Below are 24,855 nucleotides of genomic sequence, written 5' to 3' on the forward strand. Positions count from 1 at the left end.
GTTTCTCCTTTGTGTGTGTGTTTCTCCTTTTTATGTCTTCCCTCTCCACAGTCTTTCTCACAATGTTTAGGTGTGACAAATTAAGTTCTTTTTTATTTTAGTGCACCTCAGATTTTATTCTACTTCTGAACTCTAGAGTCTAGACAATCACAAAAAACCTTTTCCAACATAAATATATACAGTATCAGTTTGAAAACATCTGATTAAGATAATGGGAAACATGCATTCAAAGTCATTGAAATTTGTTTCTTAGCCAAATATAAATAGTGAAGTTGAAGCCTATGTATGAATTTCTTTCCAAAATTAATTTTAAGAATATTTTTGGCAGCTTTGAAGAATCCAAAATTTAACACTGTTTGGTCCTTGCATAATTCCATTTGTGTTATTTCATAGTTTTGATGTCTACTCTTATTCTTAAATGTGGAAAACAGTAAAAATAAAGAAAACCCCTTTTATGAGTAGGTGTGTCCACACTTTTAACTGGTAGTCTGTTAAGGGTTTGCTGTATTTAAACCTAGCCAACAGTTTCTTGACGACAAAGACAGCGCTCTATATCCATTGAATTCATTCAAATATTTCTATTTAAGTAACGGAATGCTGAAGCCTCCTCCATTACTGAGTTCTCACATGCAAGAGAGAGTCATTACAGAAGATATGAAGAACATAATGGAGTGTAAAAACACACACCAGAACAACAGACCTTTTTTACACACCCGCTCGTTAACCATCTCACCTCCAAGCTCTGCCACAACCCGTTAGGGTCATATCACACCCTCACCCTCCTCGAGCTAATCTCACAACAACACACCATTCAGCCAAGCTCAACCAGCGGAAAACCTTTTGTAAGTTACAACTTAAGCTGATTAACAGAGCTATTACAAAGATTACATGAAGTCTGCCAAAAGAGTATTTCAAATAAAAAAATCGTTGAACTATGATACTGGAATCTGCAACTTCCAGCACTGTTCCTATGCTGGACTACTACAGAGACAGCCCTGTGAATTGCATGCAGTCATTTTGAGGCACACACACTGACCACTGAGTAATGATCCTGTGAATAAGCTCTGTCAGGTCTACTGCCTCTGCAAGGGAGGCATAGTGACATCCCTGCTGTCTCTAAGGATGAAGCACAGTGATGTCAACACAGCCAGGAGAATGAGGCACAGTGATGTCACCACTGCCTCCGAGAGCGAGGAGCAGCCATGTCACTAGTGACTTTGCGAGGGAGGCGGAGTGATGTCACCGTTGAAGCCGACTGAAAATTGGGACTGGGCCCAGAAGGCAGGCAACAGCAGTAGATGGACAGGATCAGCTGGAGGTGGCCAAAGTAGAAAAAGGCCACAACACTACTGGGTAGGTCAGACGGGGGTGACAAAAACAAACAGAAAAAGCCATGCAAAAGAAAGCAACCAATCAAATAGATTCTCTCCCTGTCCTCATCCACCCCCCACCCTTTCTGGTTGCCTAAGCTCAGTTCGGACTGCACAGTTATTCCATTCCTCATATGCTAAACCTGTTGATCAGTACTAGCTCATAATGGAGGGACCCTCACAACCTCCCACCTGAGAGGGCACCCTGTCCCCAACTCTACAACCCTGCTGTCCCCCCCTGCATCCTCCTGCCCCCCGTTCTCTCCCCTCTCCTCTCCTCTCCTCTCCCCACTCAACCATTCTGGACATGTGTGGCAATGTGAGTGGCACCTCCATCAGAGGGAGAGCCCTGTATGCCACTTTGTTACTTTGTGGGATGGTTCACCCATTTGTGTTCTCACTTGGGCAGTGTGACTGTTACTGCTGACTTACTTGCCAAGCTTGGTCACGTGCTAAAAAGGGCGACCTCTTTACAGTGCCGGTACATGAGGTCTCACCAGTAGACCTCTGTGGTGAGCACAGTTCCCTCTGAAGTCTTGGAACATCCATCAAGCACCCAGCATGAGGGCAGCATGGGGGAGGGAGCTACGGGGTTGGGGGCAGCCTCAGCATGGTTTGATAAGCTTCCACTCAGTGCACTGCTCCTCTCCAACTCCTACTTGTATCAAGAGCACCATTTCCCCTTGTGAAAAAAAAAAACATACATATGTATGTAATAGCAGCAACCCTTCTAAGAGAGGTGCTAGAAATTAGCTTATCTGTCAGGTCCAGAAGATTATACCACACTGACAGACCCTGGAACCAGATCACACTGTCCAAGACAGTGACTCCCCAAATCATTTCTGGCCCCAAAATTCCAAAGAAAACAACAAAAGGTCCTGACTTAAACGTAGAAGAGAGAGCAGAAATAAGATCCGCGGCAGCAGAGATGGTAAAATTACAGTGACAGATGAAGGAATGCATGTCATGAAAGGGCCCTGTTTGGAGCCGCACGGATCTCAGAAACTATTAAATTTGGGGGGATTTTCTGCAGCTTAGCAGCTAAACCTGGGTCACTGTATCCGAGACTGCCATTTTCTCCCCAGCGCCGGGCTGATGCCGGTGGGAACAAAAGCTGCAACCCAGCTTCAACAGCCATGACATCATTTTCATCACAAAGCGGACTGTGACACCGGCTTCTGCTCTGAGACGGTCTGCTTTTTTTCCACTGCGGACAGTAAAGCTGCCTCCATCCAGGAGAACGTTCACTCTCCCCTCATCCGGCACGGAGCCAGACTCTCCCCTGACTTGGTCGGATTCTGACTTGTGAATTATGATATCAGAATAAATCAATACCCTCCTGAACACTGTCTCTTCCATGGCGAGTCGCACTGCTCGACTTTCAGTGAGGGAAACAAACTAAGAGGCATTGGGGAGCTGTCCGACAGCAGGCTGTTTGTGATTCAGCTTACTTCACTCATTTTTCCCTCTGCACACCGAGCACTGTACAGTCACACTCAACACCCCGGCACCCCCACACACCCCAGCACACAGAGGCTCCGTGAGAGAGTCCGTGGAGACTCCTCCTGTTCTCTCCCTCCCAGCAGATCCCCAGCAGAGCGCCGTTTGTGTGAGAAAAGAAAGGGCCTTCATGAATATGCAAGGACTCCACAATGGGAAAGCCAGAAAAGACCCTGCTTTCACTGAAGCTTTTAACTGTGACAGAATACTGAACTAAAACGTATTTTTTAAAACAGGGATGAGGAATTGTCACAGCAAGGGTTACTCTTCTGTAGGAGGGAAGACCTGTGGATGCTGAAAGGATCCCAGATACCATGGTGCTGAAATAACAATTCTTTCACCCTGCTCAAGAACATCAACAACTGCAGTTTTTTCAGCGAAAAACATCTGCTGCTTTCAAAGCTGCATAGCTGATAACAATAGGAATGCATCAATGTATTAGTACAGTATAAATGTCCTGATGTGCTCACATCCACCCATATTAGAGGTGAAAGAGGGTATTTTCCCGGAAGTCAGTCAGGTGGCATTAACCCTAACCCTAAATTAAATGTAAGTGTTCAACTTATTTCTTCATAACCACAGTCTAGCAAGTCCATCACTTAAATCATTGAAACATGGCCAAACAGACTGCATCACTGGACAGCACTGAGTAAAACTCTGACATGCCTTATTTTTTTTTTCTTTTTTAAAAGTTTCATTTGTTCTATAAAAGACAGCCCCAAACCACACTAATTCTGGATACACAGCCTTATCGGACATCCATGGCGATGTCCTTGCCGATAAACTGTATTACATATTTACCACCATGAGGTAATTTTGGTGCAGCACTCGCTCTGGGCCACAACAGCAGAGTCCCAAATAGGATTCCACAGAAATCACAAGCTTTCCGAAATATGCATACGGTCACTAAATAATGACAGAAAATTTAGTCTAAAGGCAATATGAAATAATGAAAGCTATATTTGATTTGATTTCATTTCTTTGGAGGCTTTCAGTTATATTTTACAGCTTTCTGAAGCATGCTGTAAATTATTTCTCATGTTTTTGTATTATGCTACCTGTGTGAGGATACACAATTGATTATTATTGCTACATGCTCTCAGTGTTGGGGAAATGTCTACCCCCAGATCTTCTCAGTAATGAAGTCCTTTCAGAAAGGCTAGTAAATCACATAATATGAACAATGCTTTTAAACAGGATTGGCATAGCATTAGAAGGGTAACTAAATCTGCTGGACCCACACATGAGTTTCACAAGAGAGTACAGAGAATACAAGAAACCACATATGAAAAAGTCAGAACACACAACTACCTCTCACAATGAACCTGTGTAATCAGTTACAATATAATGAATGATGTACAGCTGCTAACTGACTGATGTGGAAAGGCTTCTGTTGCATGGAGCCACCTTTTAGGAGAGCTGACCCCCTGGTTACATGGACCTGCTGTGCTTGGGACACCCCTCGGAGAGGGAGGATTTCTGTCAAAAGGACATAATTGAACTCTTCATAAAGGTGGGGTTCTTTTCGCTGCTCAGGAGAACAGGCTTAGTGAGAGGGTGAATCATCCTAACACATCATGTTCTAGTAAAAAAGTCAGTGGGCGATTTGGAGGTTGTAAAATGTGAAATGTGCCTCTGGCTGGATTCTGACAGACTTAAGTTATGATCTTCACTAAAACAGTGATCATTTTCTTATTCTAATTTTAACTTAAGATCTTTCAGATCTTTTCATGTTTCAAACAGCCTATTCACAGTGGTACAAATTCCCAGTTTCCCTTTTTTTTCTTCAAGTGCTGAAGCTCATAACTGGAGCTCAGTAAAATGAACAAGAATCTAACCATTTTCACTAGGGGGATTCTTTAAATTAGTCAGATTTAGGACATGTAAGAATATGTCTGATAGTCTGTGAGGTTCATCCCTGAGAAGCTAGAAACAGTTCCCTCACTCTTTCCCTCACTGGTGTGGTTTCTTAGCCATGTCTCACACACATTACAGCCTCAGCTTTGCTCTGTTCTGGGTATTTTTCCAATGAAAGTGCTACTGGTTTAGAAACAGGAGACCTGCAGCTGCCATTCTCCATGGAGCAAAATATCAAGCACATCTGTGAATCAGACACAGGGCTTCACAAGAAAGTATATTTTTTCTGCATCCTTATGCCTCATTGGCATTAAAGCACCTCAGAGAAAATTTATTCTCTCAGCTGTTTCCTCATGTCATGAAGGTGTTCATAATGACCTCAGGGCCCAAGAGAGCTGGTTATCCAAAGACTGGTGGCAATGTATCCTCTCCTATCCGTGCTGGGAACTCTGGACTCATTTCCATGATTGTAACTGCAACCCTAAACTACAAAATGTCAGGAGTCCCATTAGTATTTCTGTTGCATTTCTCATTACATCTGCCTACAGCTAAGCCCAGCAAATCAGAGACTTGACATGTAAAAAGTTATTTTAACAAGGTGGTACATGATGTACTGCACCAGACTGAGTAAACTTCCTTTGTTCCTTTTAAACTTACTTTGTTTCTGTGTGAATGCAGCCCCCACAATTATGAAGTTGTTTGTGCTGTAATAGAAATATATTTTCTAGAAACCAAGACCAGCTTAGTGTACAAGGAATTTACAACTTAGCCAAATATTGTGAATATGTATTTATACATATCAAAAATCAAATTTAACAAAATTTGCAGAGGAAAGAAGAGCGGTGTCAATATTGACATCAGGGACATAAGAGTTAGATAGTCTGAAGCAGGTTAGGATTTCTGCATCTATACTTTTCACCCCAAGATTCAATCAAAACCTCCATGCTGGCTCAGGGAAAAGTGCTGTTCCATCATTCATTCCATCCTTCCTAATTAATGTTGAAGCCTTGAAGTCACTCCTGAATGCAGTCACCATCAGCTGTCCACACATGAAACACGCTCTTATGTGTGGATTGCATGTGAGATTTCATGTATATGCTGTATATATATGAAAGCTACAGGGTTTTGTCACAGTTGGCAATTTTCATCTTTTTTTATTTTTGTTCTCATCCAAACCTGCCATAAACATGTGAGAGGAATATAGCGGAATCAAAAACACATCAGGACAAAAGTTAGCTATACAGCCATTGGTCAAACTTAGTGCAGCAATAGCCATGCCTAAACAAAAAAAGATCTACTGTATGGATTATAAAACTAGTCAAAACTAAAATATACATACATTTATGTCCATAAATATGCACATACATGGACAAAAACAAATACATACAAGAGTAAATAAATAAAGGAATTTGGATGGAAATATTTATTAAATTAAAAATAAATATTTATTTTCAGTAAACACATTAATTAATTTATGGTTGTATATTTATAGTTGTATAGTTGTATAGAATTCGAATATAACCTTTGAGGGACTTATAATTGAGGTAACTGTGAAGTGATTCTGAGTTCATACGAAAAAAAATGACGGTGAAAACAAGACATAAACAAAAGACTAATTAGCGATGTTAACTTGAAAGGCAAGCCAATTGATTTCATATCTAAAGTCATTTGCCTGGGAGCTGAACAGTTTTTTGAGGGCAGGGGAGCCTGTAATGTTTTAATTCCAGTAAATTCAATATGGAGCTTTATTTTTTCCCTTGATTTCAATAATAATGATTATAATGATGATGGTGATAATTATTAGTATCATCAATAATAACAGTAACGTTTGCAGTGTTCAAAAAATAAAATAGTGTTTAAGGTTCTTTCCTGCTTGACAAATTAGCTGTATCCACAATGAGAAGAAGGAAGAAAGAGAGGAAAATCCAGTCTGATGTCACTACTCTGTGTACAGGTATCCCAGCATATAGGCTGCAGGGAATCTTCTTTCACCAGAGTGAAAAAACTGCAGATTTTAAGAAAATTAGGTCTTCAGTAGATCAGCTGCAAATATAATGTAATTAACATTAATATTAACAAAAACTCTAAAGTAAGGGAAAACCAACTTTACACGACTTTAAAACTGAAATTACACAAGATTGTACACATACAGCCAACAGTGATGCTCACAAATCAAATACCACCAGAAATGTACCATGTTTTGTCAAAAAAAAAACCTTTTTACTGTATGTGTACTTCTTAACATTTACCCTACATCCCTAAAATCTGAACCAAATAAGCATAAAAAATCAACTTACCCACTGCCATATCAATACCATTTGTTCAGAAATTATATCCAGACTGGATTATTGTCAAAAATTCCATGTATACAGCATTAGGAAGACTCCATGACGGCACCACTTTATAACAATTATACTGCTTTTGAGAAGTGTTTTCTACATCAACAATGCCCATTGCAATGGCTTAATATTTCCACAGGGTACAAGCACGCATTACTGCTGTCACCCCCAAGCCTCACCTTCTGCCACCTGGGACACAAAATGGAAACAAAAACCTGAGTATGAAGTTCAAACACGTTGTAAAATGAGTGTTTGGACCTCAGGAACAGGAGAAGAGGCCTAACATGAGTACTCATTTTCCATAGCCAAGGCAACTGCAAAGTACTGGCCAAGAACAGCAGTCTTTTCTCTTTCTATTTGATGGCCGCTCACAGACCCCTCGGCCTGGTGAACCTTGCTAATGAGAGGGGCGCCTTGTTTGTATCGCAGAGTTCGCCCAACTGTCACACTTCACTTTCCTCATGTCATAGCTCCGCTGCTATTTACTCCCGTGGAGAAAAACACATGCCTCAGTTCTCTCATCTGCTGGTGCCCTAACATATCATCCCTTAATCTTTCTCTGTGAAGTTGCCCCTAAGTGCTTTCCATCTCCATCAGGAGTGTTTTCACCCACTGAAAGTATGCTCAGTCTGACACTGCTATGGGAGGAAACACTGTTAATAACAACATTAGCAGCGTTACTAAATCGAATGAGAAATACTGGCAGTGTAACTGAAGCAAGTACACTGGATATAAAGATTCATCCACAGATACTGGACAAAGGTCAGTGAGGTATATATTGGCAGAATTTTTGTCTAAACATTGATGAGGACAAAAAATTTACCCTCCAAAAAACATGCAGTTATTCACACCAGAATGACAAATGTGAACCCTGAGAATGAGTGACAAATATGAAACCCGAACATCAGAAATTCATCCTGATCAATAGGCAAAACACATGACTACACAATAACACTGTAATGACAGTAAATTGAATATGGAAAATGTGGGAAGGTTGAGTATGTGAGCAGGGAGTTGTATTTTAAAGTGAATGGCTGGTGGAGCCATTCTGTTGCCACTGGTTCACACCGATGTGAGTTAAACGCACAGCTATGCCAAAGAACAGAGGAGCTGTTGTTCCCCACACTTGTAAAACAATATTGCAAAAGAATCTCTGCAGCACTTGAGCAATCAACCCCCCCAATTTAGTTTTAAACCTGCCACAGAAAATTTGGGCAGTGAGCTAGAAAACAAGACTGAAAAAAAAATCAATAAAGGGCTTTCCATTTTCAGTTCCCAACATTAACTGAAAGCTCCGAGACAGGGCCAGCATACATAAATATTTGCACCGCAGTGAATTACAGGTGTCTTCAATTAGGAATGAAAAATGAAGAGATTTTCTAAACATCGTCTTTGTGAAAAGGAAAAAAATATCTAAGACTTGCCAAGTTACCAGGAGCTTTTAATGAAGAGATTGTTCTCAGTGTCTGGGATACGTTCAATGGGCACTGGTAACCAAAGGCCCTAATTAAGGGGTACGTTGATGGCCAAGCAAAGCGGGTCTGATATCAAGGGTCACTGCACTGACCCACAAACCCTCTGTGACCCCCACACCTGCCTGAGTGCATTAGGCTGGATGCGTCCGTGTGATTCTGACACCCACCGGCGTTAGCACAATGCTACTGTCAGATGAAGCTTGTTATTTCACATGAATAACAACTCTCACATATTCCATCTACCACACTGACAGTACAGAGCTGTGGCGGGCCATACATGTAACAATGAGGCACATAATACAGCAGGTGGCGATCCATCAAAATATTTTTTTTGCACTGATGCACACATACAAATACACACACAGACACACAGACACACACACACACACACACACACACACATATATACTGACATACTTTGGCTTCTCACACAAAAACAAGGCTATTCAATCCACTAGTTTCAGAGTTTTGAAAAACAACTTTTTCACTCAAAACAATAGAGTATAAACAGTAGTAATTCACTTCTGAGTTCCCTTTTGAAAGAATGTTAATATAGGGATCCCATAAATAAATGAGCAAAGTATGTCCTGAGAAAGGGGAATGTAGGAAGAGGAGTGCAGGGCTAGATCTGTTGTATTTACTAAGGGACAAAGATTGAAGTTTAGTATTGTTTTCCTTAAGGGTCAGACATGTGTAGACCTCTGATCTCTCTCACTGCAACACGAGGGATCCCATTCCTCACTGCAATCTCCTTACACTATGGTTAATACACTCTGAAAACAGCCTTACTGGTTCAACTTCCTCCCCTGTCTCTTCCCTTCCCTCTACCCCTGGGGTGTGTGTGTGTGTGGGGGGGGGGGGGGGGGTCAGAGATGAAGACCACAGCACGTCTTACAATAACAGGGGCCCAGCGGAGCATTGGGGGTACACTGGAGGGGTGTCTGGGTGGGTGTCAGGGTTCACCATGGGTGAGTGGCATGGCGGGAGACAGCGTCAGAGGTTCATGCACTCCCTTTTACATTCACACTGAGTAAACAAAGAGATTACACAAACTGCACTAACAAGGGTGATCACAGCAGAGTGGCGCCACCTGTCTCCCTGCTCCAATTAGGACCAACAAAGGCTGAGGTGCCAATTACCAGAGAGAAAGGGAATAAAGAGAGAATAATGAAACAAGAGGGGGGGGGGGGGGGGGAAGAAAAGAGGCACACAGAGAGGAAGAGAGGGAGAGTTTCCATTCATAGCCTGGCCACACAACAACCATTGAGGGTGTAATAGTTCCTGCAAAGTGGCGGGGAATTGGCATGCGGTCCAGGGTGGTGGTCATAAAAAGAAAAGGAAAAACAGAGGGAGAGAAGGGAGGAGAGAAGGAGAGAAAGTGCAGTCTGCTGGAAGAGAGACAAGGCAAGGTCAGGGTATCGCAGGGTTCACAGGAGCTGTAATTGCAGGAAAAGGAGGCGGGCTGTGTTTACAATATCACACTTTTCCTAACGAGCACTAATTGTGCATATGTACTGAGCACGTGCAGGAATGTTTTGGAGGACAGTCAGAGTGCAGGATAGGTTCACAGGAGACAGAATTTAGCAGGCTGACAACATGGTTTATGTCAAATCTGTCATCTGGATACAAAAGCCAACCAAAATAAAATCTGTGTCCATTCTGAGATGTTCGGAGTTACTTGTGCTAAATGTAACTCCCGAGCATCTTAGTATATTCGTCACAATTAAGTATGCAGATGTAAATGTTTAAAATAAGTTAGTGTTTGGTTATTATGACATGTCATTGCAGTGATAAGTTGTGATAAGTTGAAGTGATATGTTTACTGTATATGTTGCTACAAGCCTATACTGCATGCTGCTGGGTGGAGAACAGTGGTGTCTTCAGTATGTTCCCACAAGAACCAGCTCTGAGCTAGGAACAACAGCAACACAACTGCCTGTACTCCAACCTCTGTAGCAAGGGGGGGGTGTGTTTATTACCTTTCAGAGGAACTGTAAAATTGAGAGAAAAGACAGAGATTTTCTGTGTCTAGCATGCAGCTAATCAGCCACACAGTACTGAAGCTTCAGATAAGATGTTTGTATTTGAAACTGAGGCTATTGAGGCAGCCACAGAGTTTCATTGCACCATATTTTCACAATGCCAAAAGGACATCAAAATATCAACATATCAATACCTATTGACAGAAATGCCAAAATCCATTTTAAAATTCAAAATACAATTTATATTTAATATTTAAATATATTTAATATTTAATAAAATATTAAAAATATATTTAATAAAAATATTTTTTTATTTTCTGCTTAATTAGTAAAGAAAATTATGGATATATATATATATATATATATATATATATATATATATATATATATATATATATATATATATATATATATAAAATTCAATTATGACATGATGTGGTCACATTATGGTCACACCCTGTTCTGGCTGTCATGCAGTAGACAGGGCAGTCACGCACTCAAAGCATCAGATTCACTAGTAGTTATGCATTTATTGTAGCACTCATATATTTATGATAATATTAATTACCACAGTACTGTGTGACAAATTCATATTTGGTAGAATGTGGTCTGTTGGATTCTATGTGTACCATTTTTCATTAGGTTAAGTTGCAGGAAAAAAAAGTTTTGTAGTCCTACTTTGTAAGCTGATGTGAAATAGAGTTTGAAAATTACATAATGTAATGTGATGTAATGTACATGTGTCCTAATTTTAGAATTAATCTCAAAATGACCTTCCAATCCACAGAAATTGCATTACTAAATGTATAATTTTCACTTCCGTATATTTTTCACTTCCTCTGCACCCTTTGACCTCTAGGCAGCTACAGAAAATGATTCTATGTTTCACATGATGTACATTCAGAAATTTTACATAACAGGTGGTCTGTCTATTTAATTAATTTCAGTATGTCCTGGTTCTGGTCTGCAGAGTGTTGTCAGCTTTTGTAGCTTGTGTTAGGTGGAATAGAAGTTTAAATCTATCTAAAGAATAGATTTAACTTCTATTCCTGTGTCTAAACTTCCGTTCGGCTTTCTTTGTTTCTTTTTTGAACTACATTAAATTATACTTTAATGTGCCATACATATTGCAACAGTGTGGAGATAAAACTGTTAATGCAGACAGTGTTGTTCAGAACACTTTGAAGCTTAACATAAAAATATTAGTTACAAAACAATACTGGGCCATCTGGAACCATTTTTATATCTGGGGAAAGCATGAGTATGAGTATATACCTCTATGAAATTCCCAAAGCATCATAAAAAACTCCTTTTTCTTTCCTGGTGTTGATTGCTGTTGTTAAAGAGCTCACCAATTAATGTTTAATGCACCCTCTGGATTTATGGCTCTGGTATTTTTAGAAATGCCCACACCCTCTGACTCAGGTGCATTTTACTACCTGTTCTGCCTGGCAGCCAATTCAATTTTCAGAGAAAATAAACATTCTGGGAGCGTGAAAAAAGCGAAGAAAGAAAATGGCATGAAAATGAATGGTTCGCCCATGCAGATTTTCGGCATTCACCCTTGGCTGGACAGAACGTGAGAGGTCTTTTGTGCTGGTGTCTGCAGCATGCGGGGCCCTGGGACACCCTACACCTCTCCCCTCCGAGCCCTGGTCAGGCAGGCCCCACCAGGTCCCGCTCACACACCTTCCCCTGGCACGTCCGCGTGGGAGACAAAGCCCCAGAGTCACGCTCAATTACACCTCTCCACTCCCACAATGCCACAGCAATGGAGCAACACTGACAGACGCTAATAGTCAGAGGGTTTGAAGAAAGAGGAACAAAGACTCCTCAAAAACATATTATAGGTGTCTCAAAAGCAGACGACTTCTAATGAGTGACTATAGCAACAGACAGGGTCTGAAATGGGATCAGTTTTCAGCAGCTCATTTTTTAAGACCCATCAGTGCTTGAGGGTCATCTGAGGTTCAGCTCTGAGATTCCTTTATGCCCCCTGTTGTGAACAGTATTTGACACGCTTTAAGATACCCCAGCAGTATAGTCCCAGAATTGGTCTACCCCAAGGATTCCACAACTCTTTTGAGACAGATGGTCCATTTAGTCCAATTTCCTCGACTTGAGACTCTGTCCACTTACCTCTGTGTCAGTCCCACTTCCAGACCTTCAGCAGTTCATGGCAACACCACTTTAAATACATCGATTATACACATGCTGAAAGAGAGAAAGAGACAGTTGATAAAGGTGTGAGAGCATCTGGGGAGAGAGGCACTACTGTGTCCATAGACATATGAGAGTGAGATCAAAATAAGGTGAGAAAAAGGTGCATGTAACAACAGAATAAACCTGCTCACATTTTATCATAGATGCTGGGCTATGAGGCTGCCAAGGATACATCTGCATACATATGGCTGTATTTACTACATTTTGTTTTAGGTATGCTTACAGAATTTTGACCACACCAAAGGTGTAAGAGGGTACTAAAGCTCAAGCATCCTATAGAAGTTCCATCTGTGAAGCCCCTCAGAAATACCCTCTCTCTTTCTCTTTCTTTCTCTCTCCAAATGTGGATAATGGTGGTCAGTTTCTGCTTGTTACTGAGTTGTTCACTTTTAGAGGGACTGACCCTTACTGCACTGCAGAACAATTTCAGAACCTGTCTTCATGAACTGCCCGGCAAAGAAGGATGCTGATCTCTGTCTACATTTTAGGAGGTCATTTGTGTAGTGCATCAGCTGTTCAGCTGGGCACTAGGAGTACATGGTATACCATCTGACCTTTACAAAAAGCTTTGGGATTTAGCAGCGATGGACCTTTTTGAAGTACTGCAAGACTGTCTTAGGACTAAGTTAGTTCTGACATGCTGGCAATGAGTCATCTTACAGTTCCTTCCATAGGAGGACCTCTGCCTCAGAAATGGCAGCTTTTAGCACTTCTATGTACTGATTGTAAGATCATCTCCAAATGTATTGCAAATACATTCATCTGTTGTCCACAGAAGGCAGCCCTACTTTATATTTATTGAGACATATTGATATTGTGACACTGGAAATATAAATATTGGTCTGTTGTCTTCAGACAAAGGAAAACCATCTTAACAATGGGTATCTGTGCAACACTTCCAAGGATTTTGGGTTTGGGACAGAGTTTATTTAATGGGTTAGGCATCTATATTTGAGGCCTGTTTGGTTACATTACACTACATTACATGCATTTAGCAGAAGCTCTTACCCTGCGCTCACACCAGCAGCGACTTTGTCGCTGTATGTCGCCAAGTCGCTGTGTCGCTGTCGCCTAGCCCTACAGTCGCTGTCACTTGCAGCCAGCTTGTGGGCATTGCTAATGTAGTTTTGAGGAAGTGAGCTGCAAATCTATTGACAGGAGATGCATCAATTTTCTAAATAAAATGTACATACTAATAAATATTATAAATATATATTATAATTTATATTTATTTATATGTTATATTTACATCATCTTTGCTATATTCATTGTGGAGTTGTATGTTTGTGTTTTCTTAAAGGCAGGCCTATTAATATATCATCCAATATATGCGTGAACCCACAAATCAGGTGCATTCCCGCTGAAAAATATGTTTTGCATGGAATTTATTTTCCCTTTAATAGTGTGATCTGGCTTCAAACACTACCGTTTCACCATGGACAGCAAAGTAGCATTCACAATCGCCACTGTGGGAACCAAAATGCTAATACAGGAACTAAAGTTTAAGAAAACATTTCACAGAGAAAGAATATAAGAGGACCACATCTGCCCTCTGATCAGCCGTCACGCTCAACTCTGTTGCTGCTCATTTGCATAAAGTTGAATTTTAACTTTTTTTTGTCACCAAGTTGCGACTATTTTGTCGCCAGGCGATGCACTGCGCCATGTTGCTCAGTGTCGCCCAGCGACCATTGGAAATGAATGACTTCCGGCCACTTTGCCGCTTGTTGTCGCTGCCGGTGTGAGTGCAGGGTTATCCAGAGCGACTTCCATCACAATAGAACGTAAGTTTATCTATTCAATTTAAATGACCAACAGTGTCAGACCAGGCAAACACCGCTCCCAGACAGTGAGTGTGAGCATAACACTATTCAAGCCCTACCGCAAGTTAACTTGTGCACTGTGACAAAAGCCAAGTACTACTACTACACTATAACACTCCCTAGAACACAAATCCATAATACATCATAATACTACACATAAAATCAATATCAAATGCAAGAAGTAGCAGTTGTTAGGGGTTGGGGATAGAAGTGGAACCAAGGTTCAGTCTGAAGAGGTGGGTCTTCAGTCTGCATCAGAAGATGACCATTGATTCCACTGTCCTAATCCCCGTGTGGAGTTCAGCCCACCTGTTAACGCTGGGGGAGAGTTAATTGTCCCAACAGAGTCCAGGTGGCTGGAGTTCATAGGGTCGGATTTTTCTGTTGGGGTCTTCATATAAGAGTCCCATTGTCAAATGGATGGGAGACCCTCACATGTGGATTGTGTATGGATTGAACATGAATAGAGGTGCACCTGGATTCAGGGACAGGAGAGGGATGCCTGTTCTGCCTGGCCAGAGAAACACTGTCACACCTGTTGAATGTGGGCATTTAGTAGGTATGTTCCAAGTGGTTAGGGAGTGGTTGGTTATGGTCCCATGCATGTGGTGTCAAGGAAAAAAAAAGAAAACTGAAATTGCAGGGAGGGGATGATCTGATCCTGGATCTGTTTTGAAATGTCTTCTATCATCAATGCTAAGAAGCGAGTTTATTTGCTATTCATTAATCAATAGCCTTTATCGGGCAGTTATGGGGGACTGAGAGGTGCTTTTGTCGGGCTACTGAGAACGGAGCACTGAAACTTAATTTTTATTCCTCTTGGATGGTTGTTGAATTCACGTTTTTGTTTGTTTGCTGCTTTTTTCTTTTTCTGGGTGTTTTTTGTCTTGATGCATATATTGTTTTGTTTCTTGTTTTTCTTTCTTTCTTAATTTTAATTCTTTTATTTTTGTTTTTTGTTGTTGTTTTCATTTTTAGATGTGCTGCGTTTATAATTGATGAATGGAAATATTTATTTTATTGTCTAAATAAAGTAGGCTCAAAAGAGTATACCAAAAATCTGTTCAATATGTTCAAATAAACACGATATTGATGTTACAAATCCATTTGTGTTTTATGTATCATGTAATTGATTTTCAATTGTAATAACTTTGTATTTTACTAGCAAAGAATGTAGAAAAAAGCAAGTCTAGATTTCCAAATAATATGAGGCTTGTGCTTAACATCAGCTTTAGTGAATTCAACAGAATATTTTATGAACTTCATTGAGAAACTCCCTTCCCGGTTTTATAGCATTAATCATTTCATGAATTCATCTGAATGTTTTAATAGCAGCTCTGCACTGTGCCAACATTCCCAATCAGGGATTGAGCCTATATGAGAGATAACAGCATGTCCAACTAGAGACTGAGTCTACATGGGAGATGTCAATTATAGACTCAGTCTATAAGCAAGATATCACCATGTCCAGTTAGAGTCTCCGTGAGCAACATCAGCATATCAATAGAGACAGTCTACATGAGTAAAAGATATATCTTTGCATGTTTCTCACATGCCTGGTGTACCCTGACATGAGATCTGTATTTGTATCACTCTGAAATAGGTGGTCTATGTTTTCATGAGCAGAATAACAATTATCAATGTCAAATCACTACACCAATGTCAAAGAACTATTTTCTACTGCAAACAGATACTCTGCCTTGAGTTACAAAATTGTCAGCAAAATCTGATCAAAATAAAAGCCTTCCTGTGAAAAGCAGCCATTCTTATTATATTTTCTTTGATCAAATTAGAAACGACCATATGAAAGGCCAGCTCATTAAAAACGTCCTAATCAGAGTGTTCCTGTAATGCTGCCAGTGTTTTATAAGCATGTCAACAGTTGTTAGAATCATTGTAACAAGGGGCCAGAAACAAAAACCAGTTGGCTGACGGGAAATGGTTGAATATCAGATACAAAACTGAAGGTGTAATGCTACTCATTTCCTAGTTGCACAGTGAATTGCGCAGAAGTAGTCTGGCTTGAGATCGATGGGAAAGAGGGAGTCATTAGCCTGGGTAGGAGGCCATAACTTTATTACATGCATTACATTATTATTATTTAGATGAAACTCTAAATAATATCTCAAGCAACTTACAGAGATTACAATTTTTACATGCCCATTTATACAGATGGATATTTACTGAGGCAAAATGGGTTAATACCTTGTCCAAAGGCACAGCGGCAGTGCCCCAGCGGGGAATCAATCCTGCAAACATTTAGTGACAAGGCCTGCTCCTGACCTTCATGCTACACTGCTGCCCCAACTGTAAATATATGTTCATAGGTATGTTTACATTCATGTTGATAAATCACATGCTATGTCCAAGAATGCGCAAACACGTTTCAAGATTTAATTTTAGCATACTATGTACGTAACTGTTGCAAATGAAATTTAACAGCATTATTTCTTATGATTTAAAGCCTGTAATATATTTACATTATATCACAGTAAATGCTATATGGTGGGACCAATATATGTGGGTTGCAACTGGCAACTGAAATTATTTATACTCACTCAGCAAACCACTGCTTATGTAACATTACCGTGGAAAATTAAGAGAATTATTCCTGAAAATACCAAATATCAATAACTGTATGCTGCCACTGTGCAGCACTGAGCAATGCAGAGCATTTTTCACTTACAAAAAGCACATCTTCTCTTGTGTCCTTGCTAACAAATCTCTCAGTCTTAATTCAGTTTTTCAAAAGACCCCTTTACCTCAGTGTCTGGTCATACATCCACCTCTTGAAGAGTTCTGTTATTTTTTTTCATTATAGTCATGTTTGTTCCAATGACATGAAATCAAGCAATTGTTGAATGCCAAACAAGCGAAACACACTGAACTGTTTTCCTGTCAGTTCATTTGGGTCCATTTGTTTTGTCCGGTCATATGTGCATGGTCAGCAGTCATGTGGGATCAATAACCAACATGTAAACACACACACACACACACACACACACACACAAATATACACATGCACTTGCACAAAAGGCTTCACAAAAGGTAGTTACTTTATATATGTATTGTTTCTCAAACACAAAGAATGTGAACCACCCAGGACCAAAACCTAGCAATTGACTTGGTAACTTGGTATGACAGCACTGATACAACAGCATGTTACAAACCAGGACACCAAACGAAATCTGTTAAGTCTACATAAGAAAAATCCTGTTAAGAGAAAAAACACTTTTGGTTACAATTACAAAGAGATCAGATGTAAAATGGTGTTATAGCATGGAGGGTCTAGTGTGGACATTTTTAAATAACATTCTTTTATATATAACATATAAAGGAATTCTCATCCTGCCTTTTGGTACTGGCATTACAACTGTGGTACCCTCTACAAGGTTACTGCAATACACGTCTCTCAAATGAGAGCAAACAGCAGATGACGGACAAGCACATCTCTCACTGACCACCACTGAGCAACTTATAGACTGATGATGAGTCTTCTGGTCAAACACACAGTGCCTAAGGTTGTAAGGCTGCATCTGCACTAAGAGTAAACATCTATGTTGAAATATGGTGTATATTTTGTTTCTCTAAAATTTATGTGTTGAGGGCAGTCTAGGGCAGGTGTCAGCAACATGTGAATTCAGAGCTCCATGCAGCTCTTGCTATGCGCATTTGACATGGTCATAACCTTTACAGTATAACCTGGTGCATCAGAAGACACAGCTGAAGCCATCGGCAGCCTCCTGCACTGATGCCCTGCTGCTGCTCTGGGATGTTTCTTCTTTCTGCTGACGGCTTGTGAAAACACAGGAAGCGTGCGCCAGAGAGTGGCAGACAAATCTCCTGATCGATAGGCAGCCACTCTGTGCGCTGCGATGACTTTTCCTCTCTGTTTCTCCGGGAATTTGGAGCTAATGTATCACCATAAACCCGGGACTCAGGCCTGCTGTCGATAAGCGCTGGAAATGCAATCCGTCTCTGAAACATCACTCCTTCGTTTACTGTAAAGGCGCAGCTCTGTGGGCAGCACCCTCTGCATCTCCAACACGCGGTCACGCAGACCAGCGCAGTGACAGCACGGCTCCAGCTATCCGATAAGCCCTCAGGAGAACGTTGCCTAAAATATCTATAAAAATGTTTACAAACGCATTAATATATTTTTGTATGTATTCTACAATAGGCAATGCTTACCTTTGGTGTCTAGTAACATATTATGTTTTGTGCTAAAATTTGATAGCATTGTGCAAAACCTACAGTAAAACTTCTCTCTCTCTCATTCCATTTACTGTGTTTCACTGGGTCACTTTCTCTAGGAAGTAAAACTTCTCTCTCTCTCTCTCTTTCTCTCTCTCTCTCTCTCTCTCTCTCTCTCTCTCTCTCTCTCTCTCTCTCTCGAGCTGTCAGTTCTCATACAGAAATTGATTTTTTTCTTTCTCCGGTGCTCTTGGGTTAATCTCCCACTGCTTAAGTGGTTTGTTTCTTTTTTATGATTGCACTTTGCAGTGTGCCCATTTTTCAAATAAAGTTCCCTTCAAAATTCATTTAAAATTCTCTCTTAGAGACATACACACTGCCTCAAAGCCATTTAAGAATAGTCTCTAAAGAGTAATTTTTTAATAGCTTAATTAAATCATTCCTTTCCTTTGAGTAGGAAAATTATTATTGTTATTAAAATCCCCATGCCTGATTAAATATTGAATACCAAGCCAGAACTAGACTGTAAGGAGCTCTGTCTCCACTGTAGAAGCTCTGGTGCTGATTGCATGGCTGTCTCACCAGCCAGCAGCCCTGAGAGAGAGTCAGTGTGGGCCAGAAAGGAGAGTGGAATATTTATGTTGCTTCACTTCCCCTCTTTTTAAACTCAGCCACATGGACAAAAGCACTGAAACCCCTTTGACCCCCTCGTTTCCACCTCAGATTAGTGGAACCTAAGGTGGAGCAGCGAGTAACCGAGCACACACTTTCCACTCAGGTATAAAAGCCATGTCCAAAGGGGTTGTCTGGTCAACCCTTCCCTGAACCTCACAACCACCATCATAGCTACAGCAATACTACACACCGCAAAAGCCATTTTGGATGCATTATATATTTAGCCATGAAAAAACTCAAGGACTGTTCAAGGTTAGACACTGACTAAGCAGCATGGGTTATCTAAACACCTCACCCAAAACTGTACTCAGTGCTATCATAGCTCAAGTGATATCTACTTAAATTATTGACTAGTCATGACTGAGTCATTTCATTTGGATTGGCAAATAGCACTTTTTATGTCTATGCATAAATGACAAAACAGAAACTCAAGGCACAGCCAATATTAAATAGAAGTACACAAAACAGAAAGAACACTTTAATAGGACAAACAAATGCCCACAGCCAGGGCAGAGGAGTCAGGGGCTGACCCATCTGCACTGACAACAACTAGGCTGTCTCTCCTCCATGGACAACCTGTGAATAATCAGCATAAAGGAGCAGCTTACCCTTCCAACAGTGTGAAGGAAGGATTAGTGTCATTTGTTTATAGTGCTTTCCTGCTCTGAATCCCAGGCTCAGGAGTGTTTGCAGAGATTACTGGGAATCTGGGAGAAACTTCCAGAGGGTTAAATGCTTCATTCACAGAGGCTGGTGTGGCTGTCTCCATGGTTAGGCCTTGGGTTACCATCATTTCTGCATACATATAAACACCCATCCTCCACTACTGTGGCCCGGTGAATCTGGCTAGTGTGTGTCACAATGGGAGCAAGAGGTACCAGTTGGTCTCTTCAGCAAACATTCATTCCCCTTCACCATTACTTTTCCATAACAGTAACTTCTGTCGTACATACAGTAGCAATGGTAGTTAGCCAGCCCCTCTGTGCTTCACCCTAAGTGAATTACTCATGCATCTGGGTGGAAATTAATCATTTGATTTTTGTTCTTAACCATTCTCCTGAGAGTCTGAAATATCTAACAAAAAACTCATACCTGACTCATTTATGGTTAGAGAGTGTAAAAAGTTAAGTGTTAATGATTGCAGATCAGTTATAACCATCATGCCCACAAAAAACGTAGATATTTCAGAAATAATTATTTTTGAAAAACACTGCTACTGGAGTATGACATAATATGCACAGTTTTCCTTGTCCTGATTTATTTATCATCCGATCAAGTCTGTCAAGTGCTTCTTGAACAGCTTCCAATGTATTAGTGCTCAAATTGCAAATTACCCTCAGATTAACCTATCAGACTTCTAACAACAACATTGTTTCTGAACCACATGCTTCTTATCCATAGGGTCAGTTTACAGGAACTCTTCACTTGGCAATAATAATTTCTGGAAAGTGTCAAAAAAAATCAAAGAGGAGGTCCAAGTCCCTGTCCCTGTTAAAGTGAAAATTCAGCCCAAGGACTCAGTGTAAACGAAATACTGAGAAACACACACACAACCTGCACTTGCTATCCTGGATTCTGGGTAGAGCAAATCACACATACTATGTATAACTATAGTTAGTATATTTTGTGTTCCAATATACACTTCCTGTCCCCATTCTCCTAATACATCTTCCAAGCCAATGACAACTGGATGATTGTATATATTTTTACATCTTATACTGTATATGAGTTTCTAATGCTTTCCCATTATTCAAGCCTGTTTTGGAACCACCAACTGTACATGACCACTTCTGCAGTAGCACTGATGTAGGGTGAGTGTAACCTGCCAATATACTTGAATGCAGCCAAAGCCTATTTTTCACACTGCAAACCACACAGTGCACCACAGTGAAGTGGATACCAACTGGAGGATAGGTGTTACTCTACAGATGTCATCCAATCAACTCACTGGCATCTGAAAAATAGTGGTGAGACAAGAGAACCCTGGCTGACCTACCCACCCAACCCTGGTGTATTGAAGGCAATATGTTTTTCTGTGGTTGGATCCCAGTCACTGTTGGCAAGTTTGAAACCTTGAGTGTATGATGCAGCCTGCACTCAAAAGTTGTTTCTTGCAAACTGGATCATTCAGATAATAATTTTTAAACCAGAAAAAATCACCCACTGATGTGGAAGGCATTTGACACACACTCACTCGCTATTGTTCACCCTGAGGGAATGGATGGGGCTGTGAACACCGCTTTGACAACCCAGTTTTACCAGGCAATTGAGAGTGCCTGGGGGCCTTCTAGTCAGACTTGCACTTTCTGTGATGTCTAACGGTGACATGCAATATCATTATCATGTCAGAAACACTCACTTGCAAACACATTTGGAGGGAGGATGTAACAAAAGAAACACTCAAAGAGATGTTTTTTTAAACAACCCACATGGGGAGATTCCACAGGACAGCCAGACTAACAAGGTAATAAAATAACAATAAGCCTGTCATTTAAATACAGTAAATCATACTTCGATATTGTATGGTTACTTCCACAAAGCCTGTTTTGAATGTCAAGTTGGGCTACCACTCCTCTCAGCATATGCTTGGTCTGAATTGTTTAGCTCATATTCCGGAGGTCAATGTTTATTAACAACACATTTGGTAAGAGAAATTTGTAAAGAAAATGGTGTTATCCTCCCTGCGGGATGCACTCTGGACATGAAGCTTCTGGGCAGGGATAATTCTCCTCATAATGTTGTTATCGTCCAGTCAGAGCTAGACAAAGCATCTTATTGACTTCAACTGAATCCGTTTTTTCCGATGGGAAGCCTGGCTTCCATGGGCTGACTTGAACTGGACAAAAGGGAATTTTAAGAAGTTATGATAGCTGGTGCTATTTTGCCATATATTTCAAGTGAAAAAGACAGTCATAAGTGCATGTAATGCTGTTTTACTTCTATGCATTTCAAGTATGGAACACAAAAAATGATATATATTAAATTATATATTAAAAAAATTTGATTACTTGAATGATTTTTGATTCATTTTTAGCTGGAGCTTAGCTTGCCTTGTTTCCTCTGAGCAACTGCCAGATGATTCAATCATTGAGTGACTAAGAGTACCAGATCCTCTTACTGAGCTGCAAGTAAGTCAAGGATCAGCCACTGCTCACTACTGAGAGCTACATTACAGCCTTTATTAAGGAAAAAGAGTAACAATAAAAAGGACAACGACAACAGTCATACTTCACCTCATCCTCACCGCTATATTAAGTTAACTAACTGCATATTCTAACAGCGAGAAAAGACTTGCAACAAATCTAGGTTAAAACTGAAGAGACACACTTATCCTTGACTACAGCACTATCATCTTTAGAGTCAACAAAGGACATGACATAAGTAGCCTTCCTGTGCCAGTTTACACAGACCAAAGCCCCTCCATATGACTATAGTGCTTCTGAGTTTAATGTAAACAACTGTATAATGTATACTGCCCTAAACCTGCAACGGAGTTTGGCTCCAACTGGAGCTGTGACATCATGTGTAGAACCATAGTAGCAACTAAACTCAGAGACAGAGGGCTCCCATCCAAAAATAAACAGACCTATTTTTAAACAATTTCACGGTAGACTTGGCTAACCATCCTCCAAACTGAGAAACAATGTTAACTGGTGTCACCACGGAGATATCCCGTATTTACACGGCAACAAAGTCACTGTAGCAGTGCATCATATTCACACCAGGTGTGTACTGCAAAGTGACACCACAGTGAAGATGGAATGGATGAGGGACAGGAGGAGGTAAGCAGGGATAGACAGAGAGTGAGGGAGAAAAAAATACTTTTACTCCAGCTGACCCCAGCCTTAAAGCACCTTTACATAAGTATGTGCACAGTAAAATATGCATAATTGGTATACAGACATGATTACACACAAAATTCATAGTTGTATTATCTCAACAAATGGGTCTAAAAACCAGTAATTGCTAGATTTTTTTTCTAACATTCCATGGAGGGTTTTACACTGTTCAAGGATTAATTCCTCCCTACTGAACCATAGTTCTGTACTCCCAACATAAACCATAGCACTGACTACAAGGCTAAACAGAGCTGTAAAATGATCCATCAGTAGTTTGCTTGCCTAGACACATGGAGCACAACGCATGACTTTCATTGTTTCTTCTAAACTGGCTCAATCTTCAAATAAATAGTTGTTATGGATTCTGTAAGAAGATTATCTCAATCAAATAATAAACATATCATGAGGGAAGGATGTCATTCTGACTGGTCTGTTGTCATGTAGCTCAATACAGAAACAACATCAGATATCTTGAGAGCACCTAATTAATGGCTTTTAATCAATCTGAAACCAAACTAGTTGCTCACACCTTGTTTGACATCTAGCTGATACATTAGGAGGCAGGAACAACCAAATGTCAATTGAGAAGGACACACTCCCTCACACACACACACACACACTCCCTCACTCACACACACACACTCCCTCACACACACACACACACACTCCCTCACTCACACATAAGCCCCCAAAACATTGACACAGCTCTCTTATGGTTTTACTTCGCCCAAAACCTCATTAAACATGTCACGCATTTTCCTTTCCCTCAGTACCTACAGTGACCTAGAACCAGCCACCCCCCAAATCAGGCATGGGGCAGTCCTTCCCTGTTGTGTTACCCCACAGCTGTTCAGCTTCTCCTGGGTCTGCCACAACTGTGATATCACGGAACAAAGCTGGAATGCAATCGGACAGTCTAGCTCTCCTTCTCCTGTTCTCTCGATTCTCTCTCCCTCTTTTCCTCCACTCCCTGCTCCCCACACTCATCAGTGTATGTGTTCTGCTTATGATTCTACTATTACCTGAGTTTTGGCTGAACACACTGTAAATGTAATACAAGAGACAGGCCTTGAGCCTCCATGTCTCATCCCTTCACTAAAAATCCTGTTACGACTTGGAACAGTTATTATTGAGTCACAGGACTGCCCTCCAAGCCATTCAAGCATTTAAAATAAAATCAATCAACACTTTAAAATAGAAATGAAACTCTTCAGTCCCAAAAATTTGTTGTTCACTATCTCGATACTTCACATTAGCTGTTATCTACACCACATAAAAAGAGACAATGCCAACCGTCACTTGAAAATCCTGTCACATGCTTCCAAGACCCCCTTTGATATTACACATTATTGTATGTTGTTTTCAGTATAGTCAAGATTAAATTAAATTACAGTGCAACAACCTCCTTAAACCAGTGTTCTCTATTCCCTCAAAAAACATGCTCAGGCCAAGTGCTGACAGCTCCTCTTGACAGCATACCTGAATCTGACTCACAGAGAAGCTCAGGTTTCCCATTAGACGTCTGACACACTATGACTTCATTTCTGTTTGACTAATTGGGCATTAATCCCACACAAA

The 24,855-nt window shown here is 40.6% G+C and overlaps 1 protein-coding gene across 2 annotated transcripts in view; it reads right to left on the reverse strand.

Annotated features, from left to right (window-relative positions):
* bmpr1bb (bone morphogenetic protein receptor, type IBb) overlaps nucleotides 1-24,855 on the reverse strand; it is a 52,698-nt gene that overhangs the window by 27,493 nt on the left and 350 nt on the right. For both annotated transcript variants that reach the window (XM_036528298.1, XM_036528297.1), the window contains exon 2: nucleotides 12,663-12,737. The gene's annotated coding sequence lies outside the window, so the exon portion shown is untranslated. The remainder of the gene's footprint in view (nucleotides 1-12,662; nucleotides 12,738-24,855) is intronic.

The sequence above is a fragment of the Megalops cyprinoides genome, chromosome 5, assembly GCF_013368585.1.
Source record: "Megalops cyprinoides isolate fMegCyp1 chromosome 5, fMegCyp1.pri, whole genome shotgun sequence".
Taxonomy (NCBI): domain Eukaryota; kingdom Metazoa; phylum Chordata; class Actinopteri; order Elopiformes; family Megalopidae; genus Megalops; species Megalops cyprinoides.